Raw genomic sequence first — 20807 nt, forward strand, 5'->3', positions numbered from 1 at the left:
ATTTCTTATGTGAAATAAAAAACCCCCAGCTTTTAAGAATCTATGATCTAATTTTAGCTATAGAGTATTAGGATGATGAACAACATGCATTTTTCTGAAATGAGTTAATAAGAATCTGTATTCCACCAATGAATACCATGTGAATCTGTAGCAATTGCCCTTTTAACCCTTTAAAATAACCTCATACAACAATTTGTTCATTAGACCTCGTGTCTAAGGAATACAGACCTACTGTCTCCGTGCTGTACTCTTGTTTTGGCTACAAAGTTAGAGTATGCATGCATATTTATTTCCTAAAATCTGATTTTTGTTGAGCCTAACAAATTCTGGTCAATGTTGGCAGTGCCACTGGCACAGGGGAACTGTCTGATCAGGTCTGCTGTTGGGATGTAGACGCCTCATGGTGTTCTTGATGCAGCCCTTGCCCACATGCTGCTGGTCATCAAGGTTGCAATGTACCCAGCAAACTCTGCTAGTGAATACAGAACAGATAAAGATTATTTCTTAGAATTATCTTGCACTTGTTAAACACTAGCATGCTCTTGTCAATAATTATAATATTGTCCTAAAATCTCACGATACGTTTTATTTTGATATCTGTTGAAAATTGGATGTTGTCTGACAATGTCAGCATATATGAAACAATAGCTATGAAGAATTTCTAGTCTTTGTTGTTGCATGGAAATAAGTTCTTTCATTTTATGAAATGTTCTTTTTTTATTATTATTTTTTTCTTATAAAAATGTATTTGATATATATCTGTAAAATAAAGAGCCAGGAAATGGTGTAAGATAATCATGAAAGCACAGACTATGTATCATCTGATCAGAGAATATAAAGGAAAGGCACAACAGGCATGGAGAGAAATAAAGCAACTGAATACTGGAATACAGAGTCCTCCTGACCCTGCAGGGTGGGAAAATGAATATAGCATTTGAATAAAACAGCAAAAGCTGAGTACTGCACAGCCATTTTGTCATTTAGTCCAGCAGAAATAAAACAATAAATGCAGCAACGGAATCCAGTGAGAATTTCAATGATGAGGAACTGTTCACCGATTCCATAAAACGGTTTTCACAGTAGACAGGGTGAAGATCACTGTACTGTCAACGAAGTGGGTGTGGATAATGGCTGCCAACAATCCAGAGTTGGTAGTGACAGTGGATATACAACAGAGGTCAAAAGTAGATTTCTGAATTTCAGGCTAAAGGAGACAAATAAAATTTAGAAGTGACAGGAAGCCTGTTATTATGGCTAACATTTCCTACTTTTTCATCAAGCACGAGTGTTGGTGGCTGATAGAAGAACAATGTGCTCAAAGAAATCTTACTCACTCTGAAAGAAGTAGGTGTACCAAAACAAGATGTTGCCCATCATAGCTAGGAACATTTCTGAGCCAAAGAGGAAGTAGCTGGAGAGGTATGAGACCAAGTGTTAAAGAATTGTTATCAAACAATGGATGGTCTTGTGACATAATTTCAGACCACAATCTTGGATTTCTCACTCTACAAAGAAAATATAAATTGACATGCCTAAATACCAATTTTTCTAACAATGAATAAACTGGGAGTGGAGGTCTGCAGCATTCCTTTTCTTCAAAGGAGACAGATGTGTGCAAAAATTGCTGTATATTACAGTTCCATGCATAATAATGCTATAAGGAGTCCTTTAAATTTTAGTCTGAGTACCTGTGACAGTGACAAAGTTATATCAAGCTTGAATATACAATTTAAATCAAATAGTTAAACTTTCTCTCCTACATTAAGACAACAGGGAAAACAAAAAAGCATTTAAAAAATGACAAAAAGGAATGATCAAGCCACACCAATGTCCAGAGCTTTTGCAATGGTAAGTGATTTCTTAGGGGGTTTAAGGAACTGTTAGCAGGAAAGGGGGTAAAGGGAAAATTTAAAAATTAGAGGCTTTGCTTTAATTTAAAAAGGTAAGTCTCTGGTCTTAAAGCAAGAGAAGACTGACAAAAGTGATTATTGTGTTAATTAAGTCTTTAAATTAAATTAAAGTAGATTTGCATTTCAAAATACAAGTATTAAATACAAGTTGGTTTTGCATCAAAAAGAACTTCATGGTGTATATGGAGTGTTGCACAGCTCTTGTACAGTACCACTGAGCACTGCACCTAGCCCACATCTCCTAGCAAGCCCTGACAGAAAGTCCCTCTCATACTGCTGCTGTTATAATCCAGGTTTCCCTGCTCCGGCAGTTAGGCTGCCACAAGAATATTAAGAGTCAGGAGCAGATGGCTGCAATTTTGCTAATATATCAATATCCATCCTGTAACTCCATGTGTGTGACTGTAATGACTTTCAGAAGATGGTGTGTTCCCCTGGAGATATCATTGCTGTTTCTGCCTTATGCTGGGCTGATGGCTGCAGTCATCAGTACTTGGTTGCTACAGTGGCTAAGCTTCCCTTTACACCTGGTATTGGAAAGACCTGGAGGCCCATATTTACTCAAAGAAACCCCTATATTATCCTTATTAATAATAAAACCATTTTATAGGGCTATTGATTTATGAATTTGTTTTCCTGTCTACATAAATGTATCCTGAAATGAAAATTAACAGGAAAAAAACAGATGTGGGCTAGGCACACCTTTCTTACCAAGTGGAAAACTTGAAAAGAGAACAATTGGTCAAGGCAGAATAGAGATGCTACGGGTTTATATTTCACCTGGCTTATGTTCACTGTACTTATTAAAGGGCATCTGCCTGCATAAAACAATAAAGGAGGACCATAATGTCTATTTCAAAATGTAATAAATGGTAAAGGCAATGGTGTAGTGTGTTTGAAATGGGCTTTGGGGCAAGGAGGATAAAGGAAGTTTTGTACAACCTGTTGCATTCTAGTCTTACATACTGGCTTGGGAGCCCTTGGCCCGCTGTATGTGGCAGTTGTACCATTGGTAGATGGGCATTCAGAGATAAAAGTAGCACCAGCAACATTCATGGTGGGTAGGTGGTAGGAGGGTGTATCATTCACAAATGTTATAGGATATTTTTTTCATTCTATGAAAATATTTACCATATTAATACAACTGTATTCTACAAAGCCTTAAAAGGCTGTTATGATTCTTGAAACACAGAAACTTGCTGATGACTAGTATGTTCTGGGAATGTCAGCAGTCACAAATTACATTTATTTCATGATTCAGTATATTTTTAACTAAGAATCTGCTGCTAGAGCTACTTTCATTCTTGTAAATAATTACAAGAAGGTGATCTTTCATCAATTTATGATGAAATGGTTTTAATTTTATTAGGTAAACAACTACATTTTAGAAAAATAAAAAGCCTTGAAAGCTATGGAATAACTTCAAATGTAATGAGAAGTACTATTAATATTATGTTTGTGAGGTGCACCACATATAGCAGCACTTATAAATGCATATAGCCATGTTTTAAAATTATCTCTAATTATCTTTCTTTAATGCTCACCTAGAAATAACATTATTTAATGACTTAACAAAACTATTTTTAATGTTGTGTTAGGTAATCCTATGTGCACTTGCAAAATCCTCCAGAAAATCAGCAATACATTTGCAAAGATATGCATCTGTTTAACTTAAGTGAAATGTTGCTCATTTGCTTTAATGTTAAAGCTACATATATACTTATATTTATAAATATGAATGTCTCATCATAGTGTTCTGTTCAAGTGTTATAATTTTTAACAAACTTGTATATAAAAGAAATAACTAGGAAGAATTTCAGTAAGTAATCTGAGCCAGGATTGTTTGATTATTTTTTGTGACAGCTTCTAACTTTACTGACTGGCATTTCACTGCAATCGAGCAAATATGTGTGTTTTCTTTAGCAATCCTTCACAAACTTGGAAAGAGATGACTATAAATATCCATAAAGACAACAAAGTGTCATTCACACTTTTCCCCCCTAATAGCCGGCTCTTTGACAAAGTATATAAAAAAAAATCCATATATGCTTTTTTGCTGACCACTTTGAAGCCAATCAGTATCCTGCTGTAGCCATGCTCATTGCTTTGTTTGTATGAATCCAGTGCTGGTGTTCTTTCCAGTATTAAGAATGTAGGATCTCAAATGACTTTATTAATTTTGTTCTCTTTGCAAACAGACAATGAGATCCTGTCACAATATCCTGTGTAATAAATAGTACTAAAATAGTGCTAATAGTGTAATATTGTTTGTAATAAACAACTAGTAAACAACAATTCCTATGCAAAGAAATGACAGTGAGAGGCAGTGGGAAGACAGGGAGATTCACTTCACCTGCTCATACAAAGAATGTATTAATGAGCAATGGAAACTTTTTAATTTTGTTGGAAATTTAACAAAGTTTTGCAGTTGCTAGAACAAGGCCTACGCTCTTTGCAACGCACTGTTCACCACTACTCAATTAAGTGAAGCACACCCTTTATATTGTTTGTCAGGACAAAGTTAGAATTAATTTTTTATACATTTTCTACTGCTGTGTCAGCAACCTGTTTAAGAGAAATATGATTGTGTGGATGAAGACTGTCCCATTCTTCATTTCAGTGTCCTTTGAGGTTCTTCTCTGCTGAAATAGGGATGTAAATCTGGAAGATTCTCTTTTATTATTATATAAAAATCAAATTCACTCATATTTAGACAACCATCTTTGTACATTCTAAATGTATTTCATTTTCATGTGCACTACGAAAAACTGCTGCTAGGTTGTAAATTGAAGAAACAGTTACCCAGTGCATCTTTCTCAGGCCAGCAATGATGCACTTGGCATATAGCAAGATATTTGACATTATCTTACATTTCTTATCATTTTGGCATAGGCCTAGTGAGTTGTCTAAATTCCAAAAGATGGTACAAATTTACTGAAGACAATACAGTTTATTGCATCCCTCTCCTCCGTAATGTAGTCTCAAGAACCCTTGTCTGGGCCTCCTGTGAAAAAAATTCTAGGGTGAATGTAAAGGGGCTGAATATGAGTGAGAAAAATATCTCTCACTGCTTGTCTGGAATATCACATTCTACTTAAAAACACTGAATCTTTCCTGACCCCTTCTTTTGTTAATCATCGGGGAAACTACTTCAAATAACTCTTGGACTGGAGAGACAATCTCATCTCCACCTCTTAAACTTTACACAGTGGGATGTGTGATAAACCTGAATAAACAAAATATCATTATTTTTATGTATATTTATGTGCTAATGTTAGACTATTCCCAAATGAAAGAACTAACTTGAGCTCTAATAATCTAAATGTCCCTTATCTCTCCCTAAATAATTACAAAAACCCAGAAGTAGCATATCAAATCTACATAACTTCCCATCTAACTTAATTTGAGGACATCTTTAATAAGAGACTGTGAATGGAAATACGCTTAGGTAACTTTATGTTCATGTCATTCTCACATGCATCACAATGGGGCAGGTTTTGAGCATAATATGGAAAACATCAGACTTTTCATTTTGTTCAAGCAGATATTTAGATATTCTAGGAAGCACTGACCAGCCTTTGTTATCTCTGTACTGAGAGACAGTGTTGATGATTCTACCATCATTTCTAAAACCCCATGGAGAAGCACGAATATGGGTGTCTAGGAGCCATTTGTTTAGACTACAGAGCTGCAACAGGAGGAATTTGTACTTTAAAGCACCACTTTTTATATCCCTTGGAACAGTAGTATGTGCAGCTATTACAATGATTTAATATCCGTGTAAACCTTTCTTGCAGTCATTGCATAACACACTTTCTAGCTTTCCAACCCTATGAATTACAGACATTAAAAGTCAATTCTCTCCTAGGCTAGCTGTTTGTCGTTTGAACGTTTGAGCTTGTGTTCTTGCCATATCTCCCTTGCCTTGAGTTCAAACTTGCCAAAGCTTTAGCAGAAATTACGCAGTGTGAAGAAGCCTTTGATTAAAGATATTGATAGTTTTTTGGAACAAACTTACTTGATTTGTGCAAATTATGCAGGAGATGAATGTCAGAATTCAGCTCCAAAGCAAGCAATATTATAGGGTTTTTAGGAAAGGTCATCCATAAGTACAATGACAGGATTTCTTTTTTAATTGCATAATAGTTCATTTGAATAATTAAATATGCTCCTTTCAGGAGACAGAAGGAAGACCAGATTCTCTTCTATATAACCATGCTTATATTTTTTGAATATGCGCAAGGGAATGATTTTGTTACTTCTATTTTTTAAATCCTCAGTATAGGAAATGACTATGCACTTCTGACTTACTAGAAAAAAAAGTAATCTGTATGTTACGTAAAGTTTGTTTAAGATCTCCCTCTTCTGTGTTTAATGAAATGTGAAATGACCTGCTTGCATGATCTCAGAACAGCAAAAGCTAGGACACTTTTTCTATGTGTCTGCACACCTGGGTGCATATACACATATACTGGTACTAATAAGATCAGAAAGGAAAATCACTTGCTTCCAAGCTTCCACTTGCTTGCTTTGTTGAGACATCCCTCAACCCACTTCAGTATGGGCTCCAAGCCTCTGCAGACTACCCTTTCTAGAATGGGACATTTATTTTTTTCACCTTAAGATGGATTTTCAGTCTTTTTGAAACTATGTGCCTATTCAGATCGAAGCTGTGAACAGTGTTGACTGGAAAAGTATGTAAGCCTCAAACCTCAGATATGATGAAAGGGAAGTTACCTTCTTTCACTTATCAATTAAGATTTTTTTGTGCTCGCATAAGAACTAAGACAGCAATGATTTAATTTTGTTCTTCCTGAGAATTTTTTGATCTACATCTCTTAGAGCTTTGGTATATGCCGTAATTATTGAGATATCAGGTATCTTGACAGGATATATGGAAATATGCTTACTTTATATACAATATTGAAACAAACTGGTTATCCAGCCTGATGTTCAAATCACCCTTACAAGAAATTATATGCTTGCTGATCATTCCACTCCTTGCAAAAGTAAACAGTGTGAGCCTTTGAGAGAAGAACCAGATGAGTTGAAATTGTCTCAGACAACAAAAGAAAAGGAAGTTGGAGTTTTTAGAGCCTGAGTGAATGACACGCATTTTCTTATTCACCAGGGTCTTGGACAGTGCAGAGTACAAAGCACTTGCCTCTTGTGATTTATGAAATTATTATTTTTCATAAAATATTTGATATATGAAATTGCAAATGTAATCCTGGGTCAGACAGATAAAAATTTGAGTGTTACAGATAGTCAAATACAGCAGTGTGGGTTGTGTATCAACTTCTTTAAGAAGGAAAAAATATTATAAAATTCTCCTCAGTTTGGAATTCCATTTTTTCCACTTGTGCTAGGCCCATCTGTCATTCATAGGTTTGAAACAAGATGGAAATGTCATACGTATTCTATAGGAAGGAACTTAAATTTTTCTCCATGCTAGTATTGTCTTGGAGTACATTAGCAAACTAATATAACATCTTTAGCTTGAGAAAATATTTTAGTATTGCTATTCTATAGCCTATTCATTGAGGTTTCTCCACATTTTTTTAAAAATATCTGAATGTACATGGCCTATTGCAGCAGATTCAAATTAATGTGGATTGGTTGGTGTTTTTTTTTTTATTATAATCTTGAATTTATTGCTCACTTTTCCAAAGAGGCCAATATCAGAGGCCACGAAGCTGATGATACACATTATTCCCTGGTAAATTAATAGAAGTATAAAATGGCATTATCCGATTTGCAGAGCTGGCACAGAGGGCTGGACTGGGGAAACTAAACAAGGAAAAGAAAGAAGTGGTTTTATAAAGGCAAAGATATTTTTATAAGGGATTTTATAGGACAAGGTTATTGTAGCTATCAATCTTTTCACTATCAGTACAGACTTCCTTTGCTTTATTCAGAGGTTCAAAAGCCAGTCCTGAGCCTTTCTTCCAGTCATATTTACATCCAAATTATTTCAGTTTTTGACTTAATGGAACAGGTCCTAGGTGGCAGCAAACTGGCGATGACTGCAGTCTACTACTGCATATAGTTCCTAGGAAGTCTATTGCAATGCCATTGTCTCCTGACCATCCTCACCAGGCTTGGTATTAAAGAGTTTGAGTCCCTTATTGCCCTTTTCCCTGGTGAGAAGGCTTTTCTAAGGAAAGCTGTGTATCTGTAGCCATCCCTTGACAGTGGTGGGCTCATTCTCTCTTTGTCCCTTAGCAAAAAATGAGAACAAACAGGCCCTTTATATTCAACTTTGGTGATTTCTCTTTATTATTATTGCAGAGAGAATGGAAAGGAAACAATGCAGCACAAAAATGGAAAACAAGGCAGTACGGATTGGATGCAGTTGGCAAAGCATCACTTGTCCGCAGCAGCTGTTTATGTAATTGTACTAAAGCTGTCATCAGCTTCATAATGACAGAACAGGCCTTTTTCCTTGCTGCCAGTTGAAATTTGCTTACTGGGAAAGCAGCTGAAAGATACCAACAATAGCAGCCATTTAGCACAAGGAGCAGATTTATAGGGGACAAAGTTTTGGCACACAAGACATCTTGCTATCAGTTATCTGGGAAATTGTTGGCAGCTGATATTAGGCTTTATCCCAATTGTGTTTTAGTTGGGGTTTTTTTTGTGTGTGTGTTTGGTTGTTTTTTTGTTTTGTTTTGTTTGTTTGTTTGTTGTTTTCTTGGGGTTTTGTGTTAGTTGTGTGTAACTCTTGTGCTACAGGGTTCTTTGGAATGTTTAAAGTCTAACAATTTTAACTGTAGAGAAACATGTGTACACCAATCCCTGTTTGAATTTACTTCTCAATTAGAAGGATCTAATTAAGTAAGAATCTAACTGAGTAAGAAACAAGTTAAAGTGATCAAAGGCAAATGACTGAATTCCACTACTTTCTCATACTTGCAATTTCCCAACATTGAAAGAGTTGGCTGGTATAATTACAAGACTAGTATCAATTATCTGTGAAAAGCATGAGGACTGAGAGATGTTCCAGAAAAAAATCATCTTTAAAAATATTGAGAATAGGACTTGGGGAACCTGATCAGCCTCATGGTACTTCCAAGAAAGATCTTGGTGTGGGTGTGCCCTCTTGGAATATACTTCCAGGTGTGTAAGGGTCAAAGGAAGCTGGACTAGATGACCTCCACAGGTCCCTTACAACCAACATTTCTGTAGCTTGATGATTCTATGACTGCATGAGATGATAGGTTCACCAGGACATATGTGAAAGCTTTTGTATATATCCCTTTGGAAAATAGCTTTTTATAGTATGGGAAATTGCAAGTATGAGAAAGTAGTGGAATTCAGTCATTTGCCTTTGATCACTTTAACTTGTTTCTTACTCACAAGATCCTTCTAATTGAGAAGTAAATTTTGGGAGTGAGAATTTAATATGAGTAGAAATGAACACTCATTTTATTTGAGCAAAATAAGCAAGCTCATTTTGTTAGGCTTTACCATTGAGTGTAATTTGTGACATCATATAGTGAATTCCATGGGAATGCAGGTGTCTAAGAAGGAGTCATGTTTTTAAACACATCTGCTCATTTGGATTCTCTGTAACTTCCTTTCTTTTTGGAGACAGAAACATAAACAGCTTAAAGAAAGAATATTTTAAAGAAAGAGATTTGTTTCTATCAGTTTGGTTTTAGGGTGTAATTTCATGGTGTGTCTTTCTTAATGTATTGAATACAGTGTAGTTTTGAAAGCTTTCTAGAATGTAATTACAAACCCATGTTTGAGCAATTATTCTCTTTATTACATTTTGACTGGAATCATGAGTCTACATAGCTTATTTTCTACATTAAAACCTGGGTTTTTTTTCTCTAGAAACATGACATTTGCCAGCGTGACTGAGACAGCTTAGTGTAAACCTTCTCTTTCAGTAGTGAGCTTGGGAGATATCTGTTTCACTGTGTCCTAAAGCAGAGTCAGAACAATACACTTCAGTAGTTCATCCTCTTGTAAGGAATGTAAATGCTATGTTGATTCCAGCATATATTACTCATGTCTACTGATTCGACTTATTCTCCACCTTTTGTTTGTGTTTGTTTCTTTTTTTGTTAGAATAAGAAGTTAGCACTAACAAGTAGCATAGTCTATGCTTAGAAAAGCATAAGAACAAGAAGCTACAGTGACAATGTACAGAAAAGCTCAGGGGCATAAAATGTCTTCACTTTACTAACAGAAAAAGTAATTAAAAAAAAAGAAGGCATAAACTTTTTTCATTAACTGAATTGTGATTATGAAATCAGGTTCATATTTCCTCCTGGATAATTTGGTGTTAAAGGGGGATTCTTATAACCTGAAAAAATTTTGAATTGAATGCGGTCTGTGCTGGCCTTGGAATTGCAGTGAGGCTCACTGTGTTGTAAAGACACACTTAGGCCATTGCACAGAAAGCTCCTCTGTCACTTTTACCATAGGGAAGTATCTGCTCAGCTACAGCAATACAGATTTTAGATATTTTTACACTCAGCAAAATCTGAAGAGAAGGTACATGATTAAGTGCAAAGCCATTGGGTCCTGACCCTGACCTGAACATAAATGTTTTGCTAGTATATATCACGGCCACTTCCTCATTGTACAACTAGGATTAATTAAATGGGTCATTCATACTCCTTAAGAGGGGCCAATCACCTTCTCATGCAGCAGCAGACTGTGAACCTTTACTCAATCTGATGTACTCTGCTGAGTACTTTCTAACGTTACTGACTTCTGTGAATAATTGCAGAGGTAAAGGCTTCATGGTCCGGTGTTTAAGGTATGTTAATTGCCTTTAGTTTCACTTCTGCCTACTGGACCTGTGGGATCCCAAATATAGAGAAGATGTTTTATGCTTGGCCTTCATTCTGTTGTAGTCACTTAACAAATTATCCTTTTAAGGAGAGGCATATATCCTTTATTTTATGATGAAATATCCTTGTCAGGCAATTATAACAGATATGCAGAAAAAAGGACCAAGTTTCTGAAGGAGAACCATTTGTATACCTGGAGCAACACTAATGCTAACAACCTATTATTATAAATGTTTGCTGAACCTTAACTCTAGTCAGATGTACAGAATATCCAATAAATTCACATGTCCTTGACAACTCCTGCAGGAAAACCTTTCTCCATGGGTTTATAAGCAAATTGGCATGAAAATCATAATTTTAGCTTCCTTTGAGCTTTTTAGGTACCTGTCAAAAACACTTTAGAATTTCCATCTCCATGACCTAAACTCAGAAACTGTTGATGAAAACAGCTTGCAGGTTTTCTACTTTAGAAAATTTTGTGAAAGTTGAGGTACTGTACCTCTTTACTGGAAACAATGCTGATGCTGGTGTCTAAAGTCTTTTTTTCAGCTGTTATTTATCTCAAATGCCTAGATTTGTGCCTTTGATAAGGTGGATGATTATTTCTGGTGTTTCAGTGGGATATTTCTAAGGTTATATTCCATAATATAGGAACCATACCTACTTTCTCCAGGGACATAATTCCATGGTATTATGCACTGTGGTACAGAGAAACATTTCTGAATGAACTTGCTTAACTTATTAGTAGTAGTAAACTGAAAGATACCTGCAGTATGAAGTATATTCCCTTACCAGTGATCTTTTGGAGGGAGTTGAACAGAAGAATCTTTTTGAAATTGAGGTGACTATGGCAAAAAATGACATAATAAAAGCTAACGATTTCTAGCTGGATTTTACGCAAAAGTCTGATGAGGATTAAATAACTGGTTTATTAAAAACTTAGGATTTAGTGTCTACCTGTCAGCAAACGTGTACGCAGGTATTGAAAAATCCTGTACAGAGTAGTCATTGAAAAGACCTATAGACTTGATGCCCATATGAGGCAATTTAGCAGAAACTGGAAAAAGAATTAAGTGGACACCTGAGTACAATATGAATTACTGTGAAAGAATTAGCATGGCCCTGTGAAGAAATTTCCTACTTCACAGACTTCTTGTTGTGGTTTGTTTTTTTTTTTTTTTAAGAGATCAGGAAATGTGATCTTGTTCATATACTTGGATTTTAAACAGGTTTCTGCTAAATTCCAGGATAAAAGGGTTTTGGGAAAATTAAGCAGAAATAATAGAGCAATGAGGAAATGTGCCTGCTTGTGTAAATGATTGAGTAAAAGATAATAAATAGAAGGCAGGAGCAAATTTTCAGGTTATTCAAAGGAGGCATGTGACAAATGGAATTCAGGGATTAACCTATGGTATAGGTTCCCATACAGCATCATGGATCACATTTCCTATGTATGTATAACACAAAATGTTTTCTTGTTCTCTACCATCAGATACCTCAAGCACAGTCATTCTTTCCACATACACTAACTCTTCCAGTGGCAGGAATGTCTTTTCAGATTTCACCTGAATTCAGACTTTGGAAATTTTTGTATCAGTCCTGTCTGGCTCTGAAAAAACAGCTGTCACTGAACAGATGTATGCAATCCTTTCTATCACTTGCATAGGGTTTTCAGGTTGGTTCTGAACCAACAGAGGTTACAATAATTTGAAAATATAACACTATGATGTTTTATCTTTCTGATGAAGATAAAGTAATCCACAATTTAAGCATGTATAAATCCAAGTTACAACACATATGTAAACAGAGCTAACTGTATTAAACCAGGTAATGGACATGTTCTTATGCTTTAATTCACACCATCCTTACAGGAAGCTGTAATCAACATGGCAAAAACATGCTAAATTGGTCAGCAGGCTAAACTTACACCTACATCTGGATTTGAGTATCATTTTTGGGGACTATCTCTGAAGATTACTATAAATCATTGTTTCATGTCCTTGAATGTTATAAAGAAGCATTATGAACAGAGGTCTTGAAAAACAAGAGGGTGAACTTGTCTGGTGCCATCTTAAAATGAAATGAGGGTGAGTGAATATTGTTGCTTCCATTAAAACTGCAATAAACAACTGAAATTAAATATCCAGACTGTAGCAGCTTTGGAGAAATATTGAGATTTTTAAGAAGTGATGATTCTTTAATGAGAATAGTTGTAAGTGTAAACAAGAGCATTAATATCATATTTTCCTCTTAAGCTTAACATAGAAAGCTGTGAGAAAAAGGTTTTCTTTTGTTAATATTTTAATTTTCTTGTTACTTACTCCTGCAGTGAAAAAGTTGAAATATTTATGACAGAAAACTGTGGTGCTGCAGTGTGATGTCTAAACTAATATTGCCCTAAGCCACGAAGTCCACTGTGCAAAGCAGAGTCATGCAGAGCAAGATTTGTGCATCTGGAAGGAAGATAATCATCTTCAGTAAAGCTTACCAGCTTGGTTTCATCATTATGCCAGTGTGATCATACTGCTTTCATAGACCCTGCTTGAGAATGTGCATCCTCTGCATCTTCTGAAAGTTCCAGACCTTGGGTTAGTGTGCAAAAGGCCATCGTGACTGTTTGTGATGCATTTATTATTGTCAAGAAATATGTCAAATAAACAAGATTTTCCACTGAAAGTTGTCTTTATGGACCATTGCAGTGCTTGGAGGGTATGACTATAAGAAAAATGTATAGAGGAGAAAATATCCTTGAAAAGTTTGTCAGTATGCTCTATGAGTACACTAGATGCACTGCATTTGTGTAAGTCAGCTCAACAGTTAGAGTGAAATGTTTGTCCTATTATTTGTACCTTTACATACTGATGTTACTGGTACAACATTTACCTGAATCCCACAGACTTTATTTAGGCTTTTTGCATATAATCTATCTTAACTAACTTTAGATGTTTATATTGTAACACCTACATTTGTGCTAGCAGCCCTTTATGATCAATTACATAAGATATTGAAATGAGACTAACTGTAATTCAGATAGGCCTATTTCTTCACAATGTCAGACTACACCTAATTCACATACGGACATCTACATCATAGATTTCTGAAGTCAGGCAAAATTAGTCTTAATTCTGTATATTTTTAAAAAACAAACTGGCCGTGTTCTTAAGCCTCGAGCTATCAACAGATATATGAAACAGCCTTCATCTGGGCAATTTATGACGGCTGAAGATTTAATGTACAATTATGGCAGAACTACCTTCATATGTGTCCTTTGGTTCATGCACAAACTTTTTTTTTTTTTTTTTTACTAAAACTGCTGTACCTTACTTTTCTGATACATTTGTTTTTTTGGATCTTTTTTATGAAACCACCAAAGCATTGGCCACTGTGCTCTGGTAACAAAATTACAATGACTTTCCTTCAATTAAAGGTAATAAATCAGTAAAGCATCTCAGTGCAATTATTACTGTTATTTTAAAAAAGACCCTAAATCCCACAAAATTCCTGCAAATGAAGTTTAATCAAAGACAAAAGGTGAAGCGAAATCCACAAAGTAATAAATCCTAACATAATATTAAATCATTTGAAAAGTGATTTACAGTACAAAAATTAAATTTAGAATACAATCATGGCTTAACAGCATGCATTTAGTAAAGTAATACTTCACTGACATACAATAGCAGTACTTTGGAATAAAGAAAGTTGCTAAACAGAATATATATTAGTAATCTGGAAAAACCTCACCAAGACATGTCAGACCACTTACAGGGATGCTGAGAAGGGGGCTTTGGTCTCTGTCTATACAGCCAGGACACTGTTGATTCATGAGGGCAGCCATACCTAAGTGCTGAGGGTCTGGCATGGGGCAATGGGAGCACATAGAAGCACGGGGCAGGTGCTCCTGTTGGGCCAAGGGCAGGAGGTGCCCTCAGGGATGGATGCAGGCCCACAGCAACTGTCCTGGGGTTCAAGGCCAGTCCTCATGGTGCCATGGTCCCCTGGATTCCCAACCACCTCACAAGGCCATGGGGATATAGTGGGAACATTGCAGAGCTCAGACCAGGCTGGCATGGTGGGGTAGGAAGGACAGGGCATGTGGGTGGGCCAAGTGCCATAGCATGGTGGCCAGGGCATGGTCGCAGACAACTATCCTACCTTTAGTTTCAAAATTTAAAATACTTCGTAATAAGTGTATTTGTAAAAATGTTGGGTTTGCCCATTGCAGTGTGTAGCTGTCTGTATGCCAGCACTGCACTGTGGACACTTAAAAAAACCTGGAGTCTCCATGCTAAATCAATTTTAATCTTATTTCGTATATGGTATTAAGTAGGACTTAATACTTACCCCAATTCCTTTGTTCCAAAAAGAAGATTGAAACCCTGGCTGTGCATTGTGAGAATTTGGATGGATGAAGCAATTCATAATGATTGAGTCAGCTCTTTAATTACAAAAGAATGAGTACAGGGTGGTTGCTTGTTCCTTGCCCTCAGAAAGGCAAATATTGACCATGGTTTTCTGCCATTAAATTTGATCAGGGTGGCAGAAAAAAATTAACTCTGTTACAACTGCACATGTAGAGAATGATTAAACCATCAAAACATGATGCTGTCCTCCCAAATCACTCCAGTGTGCACTTCAGATCCACTTATCCAGAAGCTGGATACAAGTGTTCACTTCTTGTTTTTCAATATAATAGTTTCATTATAGATGACAGACTATCCTTGCAACAGTTCTAGGTATAAAGTCAATCTTTACTGACATTCCACTGTACTGTATATGTTATATTATATTTGTTTTCAGTTGAGCACAAAAGGATGTGTGGCAGTATCTCTGTATATACACTGCTGTATAGTCATTATTTCTAAAGGTTGATGTTCTAGAACCATCCACTGCCCCTGTTCTTGAGAAATGCATTTTCACATAAATTGTTAAATTGCGGCACAGATCTCAGACTAGCTTTCTCTCACCTAACTGCACACATATTGTTAGCATTTAATTTTGTGGTTTGCCAAGAGCTACCTTTGCCATTTAATCTTGATCTCTACTCTCAGACCTGTCAGATGCTTTTTATGTGTAATAGCACTGTATCTAAAATTATATTTATAAATGTACATTATGCATCCTGATTCATAAATACACAACATACTCCAGTATGTTATGAGCATTTGCCCCCCATTTTTTCCCTTTTCCTCCAAATGTAATGTAACCTGTTCCCCGCTAATGAAGGACATGAAGGACATAAAAGCTTAGCATCTTTGCTTTCAACAACCTCCCTATAAGAAGCTGCACGTATTGTTACAGGACTTACAAAAAAAGTATTGCAATAATAAAAAAAACCCACCATGTTCACAAAACGTTGAATATATTGCTGTGGTGCCACTAGAAAGCTTATTTCTCAGATCTGTTGCTTTGTTTTATGAGAGAAGGGTCCATTTTATAAGATTCCCTAATTAATCCTGGTGAAAGTACAACATTTCCCCCTCTTTTTACAGGTACTTACATGATAGAAATATTTTGAGCTGTTGTAATTTTTAATTTGAATAAGTGAGTAGGCTTGGAGGACTGAGTATGAGAAAATGCTTCTATGGAGATTGAGCCACAGTGTAATGAGATATACATGTTGAACCGAATAATTTATAATTACAATAATGAAAAAAGTAACAGTAATTTTGCATTCTCTTATCACTAAGTTCTCCAGCCCTCTTCATTTCTCTGGTTTATCCAAAATTCCCTTAGGCAAAGACAAATGTGATATTGCTTATTTTCTCAAATGAAACATGAAGTTTAATATTGTTTATCTTAAGGCCTCACACTATTATGCTCTGGTGTTAGTCATATGCATTGTGTTCATGTAGTACAGATAATAAGATAATACATTATGACACAGGACCCTTTGACATGCTTGTTCATAATATTCCCTATAAGATGGAAAATTTTGACCATTTCTCTCTTCCAAAGAGTTTGTGTCTGGGTAGAAATTATGGCATGGTCCATGCTTCAGTATATCAAGAAGAGTGATCGTGGCATAAATGCACAGAAGTATTGTGATGCTTGACTTCAGTGCGCTTTTCTGCAAAAAGTACCTGTGGAGTGTCCTGAAGGAGTTACATATCTAAAAGGAGAATTCACAAAAGACTGCAACCTGAATAGAAATCCATAAATGCTGGTCAATGGGAAGTGAAAGGAGGAATTTACTGGGGATGGTATATTCCAGTAGGTGGGATGGTATACATTTTTGTTTTTCTATAAACTTCTGGGTCTTAGCTACTTATATGTTATAGTCAGGGATTAGAGAATTCAAACTCTTGCAGAGATACATGGTGGGATATGAATATCTCGATGGCAACCCACAACTCTGCCATCAAGAGATGCATCCAGAGAGGCAGGAGTCCCCTTCAGGTTTTGTTCCATGAATAATATCTACATGATCTAAGAGTGAGTTGTAGATTAAATCTACAGGAGATCTTGATTTACCAAACTGCTTTCCTAACAACTTTCTAATATACAGAAAAACACTAAAGGTGTTAAGTTTGCTATTGAAAAATGCAAGACAGTTTCATATGAACTGTATATATATTTCCTACTTATGGATGCAGACTGTGAATAAAACACAAGAATTAAAGTGCTTTCTGCTTTGTAGGAAAAGATACAGAAGTTTGCATAGCATGTGAAATCACAGAAGACAAAAGAATCCTAATGAATTTGTAGGGACACTGGTGAGGAATCTTTAAAGGTGAAGTGCTACAAGAGAGACACAATGAACTGCTACATGAAATGATACAGATATGGAAAATAATGTGAGGCAGTGGAATGTCATAGCAAAGAGGTAGGAAAAAGAAAAGTAAAAAAAGAAATACGTAGTAATTTAAACTTGGTATTCACAAAAGCCATTTTGTTCTGGAAAACAAATGGTGAAATAAATTAAAAAAAGAGCACAGTGAAGTCAGAAGAACAACTGACCGCAAACTGAATGTTTAAAGGGAGAAAGTGAAAGAAAGAAACAAGTAACTATGGTGACTTCATCACAGATGTCTGAGACTTAGATTAAGGAAATAGAATAATACACTGTCTCTGCATATGAGCAAAATAATGTCACAGTAATACTGCTGGATACCTGAAAGAAAATACTTGTAATGTGAGAGAATGACCCAAGAAACAATACCTGATCGGATTAAAAACATTTTCTGCAACCAAAAAGGCATTTTGTGCTAGGAGCAATACAAGTGACCTTCACATACATGTTTGTGATACTTAAGAGAAGCAAAGGAGAACAGTGATATAAAACCTTTTTTTGGTACTTATACAAATGTTGTAGAGGAAAGAACTGTGTCTTCTTCAAAGAACACAGCAAACATTTATCAGACAATAGCTTAGCATCTTTGCTTTCAACAGCCTCCCTGTAAGAAGCTGCACGTATTGTTACAGGACTTACAAAAAAAAGTAGCATCAGCATGGGGGCTTAAAGCTGCTGAGGGGAAAGAGGCAAAAGCATATTGTGTGAATTAAAAGAAACCCTGGATGCCATGTCTAATGCACGGTGTAAATGAGAATGTATTTGGTAAACAAGCACTGGGTTTAGAGAGGCAAGGCAGCGAAGCATTTGTACGTAAAAGTAGAAGTGTAATAAAGAAAACTAAATGTGGTATTAAATAATACTAATTATAAATCTAATGTTGGGGAAAAAGCTGTAATCCAGTCACCAAGCTCCTTTACATGAATTTTTTGTGATAGCAAAATCCATGCAGAAAACAGAAACTTAAGAAGAGGCAGAAAAGTAGATTTACATGCCAGAAATTTAAATATCAGTAAGACAGAGAACAAAAAAGGGATTGTTGGTGAAATTCCAAGGGTGAAGCTAAGAATTCTTTCTCCTCTATCATTTACACCTGGGTATTTGCTAGTGGGCAAACAAAAGAAGAGCTAGTTAAGAGCAGTAAACATAATAAATCAGAAAAGGAGACAAAGTAAGAGAGAACATGTTTAATGGAAAGAAAATGCTCCATTTCTTAGACATAAATGGGTAAACATTTCCACTGTAAAAAGATGTTTGGAACTGTTCCTAAGAATGTAATGTCCTCACTTGGACAGTAGAGGTTGACATTGAAGAAAGACCTCAGGCCAAAGACTGCTTTTCTGTTATTTTGTAAAAATACATTCTGCTGAACTTTAAATAATATTTTCTTCCTCCTTCATTTGCATTATGCAAGAAAAATATGGTAGTTTTGTCAAAATAATAGTAACATGAGAAGCAATGTGTGTTGGGTTTTTTTTTTTTTGCATTGCAACCAAAGCAACATGGACTAATAAAACGCACACAGAAGACTTCTTCAAAGAGAGTTAATAATTAGACTGGGATAAAGTAGGTGTTTCAGGTTTGTATTCACAGTTACAACCTGATCTCAAGCTAGGTTCTTAACACAGCTTGCTTTTCTTCTTAAAAGGTATGATAGAAGTGGTTGGGTCATTTAAAAATCACAGAACCAGGGACAATTATGGTTAGTGTAGTCGTGTGGGTCTGGCTCCACTCTTAGTTCAATTCATATTTTATTTTATTTTATTTTTTAAATACAAGTCGGAACGTTAACAGGGAAGGAATAGAAGATTCCTTCAGGAATATTTTGGTCATACCAGCGGCTGTCTGATTCTCTGGGAAGGCAGGAGACACAGTTTCAGACCACTGCTCCAAAAGGTCAATCCTAAAGATCTGAAGTGGCCTCATCGCTCACCCATGTGAGTACTCAGCTAAAGAACAAGTTGCTTTCTTGGAACACAGGTAGGTGGAGAGGACAGCTATGCAGCTATGGGATCATACAGGCAAGATAGTTGATGATTGTATTTGATTTCAGAGCATAAATCCCTTTGATGACTCTGATCCTCTCTTCACAAGTGTTTTGCTCTTTTATTCATCTCCTCTGCAGTCTGCTGGCTAGTGCTATAGTAACTAACCTGTCAGCTGATGAGGGACAGATAACTGGTTTTGGTGTCCATTGGTAAACACTTAGCTAGGCTGAGCCATATGACTTCTGATGAACTACAGCAGCACTTCAGTGAATACGTTCCACCTATTTTTCTTACCCTTTTCAGTCTGCTGTCTGTCGCGTCAGAGCCAACTCTCCCTGTGGAATTTGTGATCCTGGTTCCCAATATAGGTGAATGAACATGCAATTTTACTCTTCTCCGTTCAACCTTAACAGAAGCTGACAAGCTTCTTTAAAATTAGCCAAATGTCTTGCAGAAGACTAATTTTGAAATGTCATGGGAAAACAGGGAGATTGCATATGACTGAGTGCTTGTGATGCAGAAACCTTAACAGGAAATGGTAAAGGCAGCAAACAAGACAGAGTAAGAAAAGCTAGATTTCTGAGTACAAAAGTTGATGATTTGCCGTCTAATCATGCACTAATAAAAAAAAAAAAAAAAAAAAGGTTTAACAGTTTGTCCAAAAGGATTGACTTCAGTTTACAACACAAAAAATATGCAACCACAAATTCATCTTAGGAGTTGCTATGAAGATGCAATTTATCCTTTCCAAAATTTGGGGGATTTTGTTCCTCTTTGGTGTACTTGAATTTTTAATGAACTGTATGTCATAAATGAGAAAATCATTACAAGTCTGAGATAGAAAAGATCTACAATAGTGCCTCTACCATATCAATCTAGAACTGTTTCTGTAATCTTGTGTATGCTGTCTAGTGCAAAATAAATGATTCCTGTAATGGGGGCCTTAACTCTCCCTTTGAAAGAATGTCTTCTGTTTAATACTCTGGGCATTTTAGGTATTTGTAATTATATTTAGCCTAGATTTTCTACATTCAGTTTCATTTTGACAATCTAGGATAACTCAGTGACACTAACTTTTGCAGCAATCTTAGAAACCCAGCAGTCTTAGAAATCCCACAAATTACCATCCAACAGAGGCAGAAGAGGAAAACATTCTTTGTGATTATCTGTTATCTACAGTCTCAGAGAATTAATGATGACAGATTCCTCTGAAATGTTGCTGAGTAGCAGCAGTAGTTGCTTGTTTGCCATATTTTGGCTGCAGCCCTCTGGATCAGGAAATATCATCTGAGGTTGCAAATTCTACTTT

The 20807-nt window shown here is 36.0% G+C and overlaps 1 long non-coding RNA gene across 3 annotated transcripts; it reads right to left on the reverse strand.

Annotated features, from left to right (window-relative positions):
- Positions 1-571: 571 nt before the first annotated feature.
- On the reverse strand, positions 572-15166 carry LOC114013467 (uncharacterized). 3 transcript variants are annotated; one of them, XR_003556458.2, is made up of 4 exons: positions 15062-15166; positions 13209-13288; positions 1335-1411; positions 572-1204 (listed from the first exon to the last, which is right to left on the reverse strand). It is a non-coding gene; the product is annotated as an uncharacterized LOC114013467 (long non-coding RNA). The 3 variants fall into 3 exon arrangements; XR_003556460.2 differs by having other exon boundaries at positions 13209-13303; XR_003556459.2 differs by lacking the exons at positions 572-1204; positions 1335-1411 and adding an exon at positions 8160-8391.
- Between the last annotated feature and the right edge of the window lie 5641 nt (positions 15167-20807).

The sequence above is a fragment of the Falco peregrinus genome, chromosome 6 (assembly GCF_023634155.1).
Source record: "Falco peregrinus isolate bFalPer1 chromosome 6, bFalPer1.pri, whole genome shotgun sequence".
Classification (NCBI taxonomy): domain Eukaryota; kingdom Metazoa; phylum Chordata; class Aves; order Falconiformes; family Falconidae; genus Falco; species Falco peregrinus.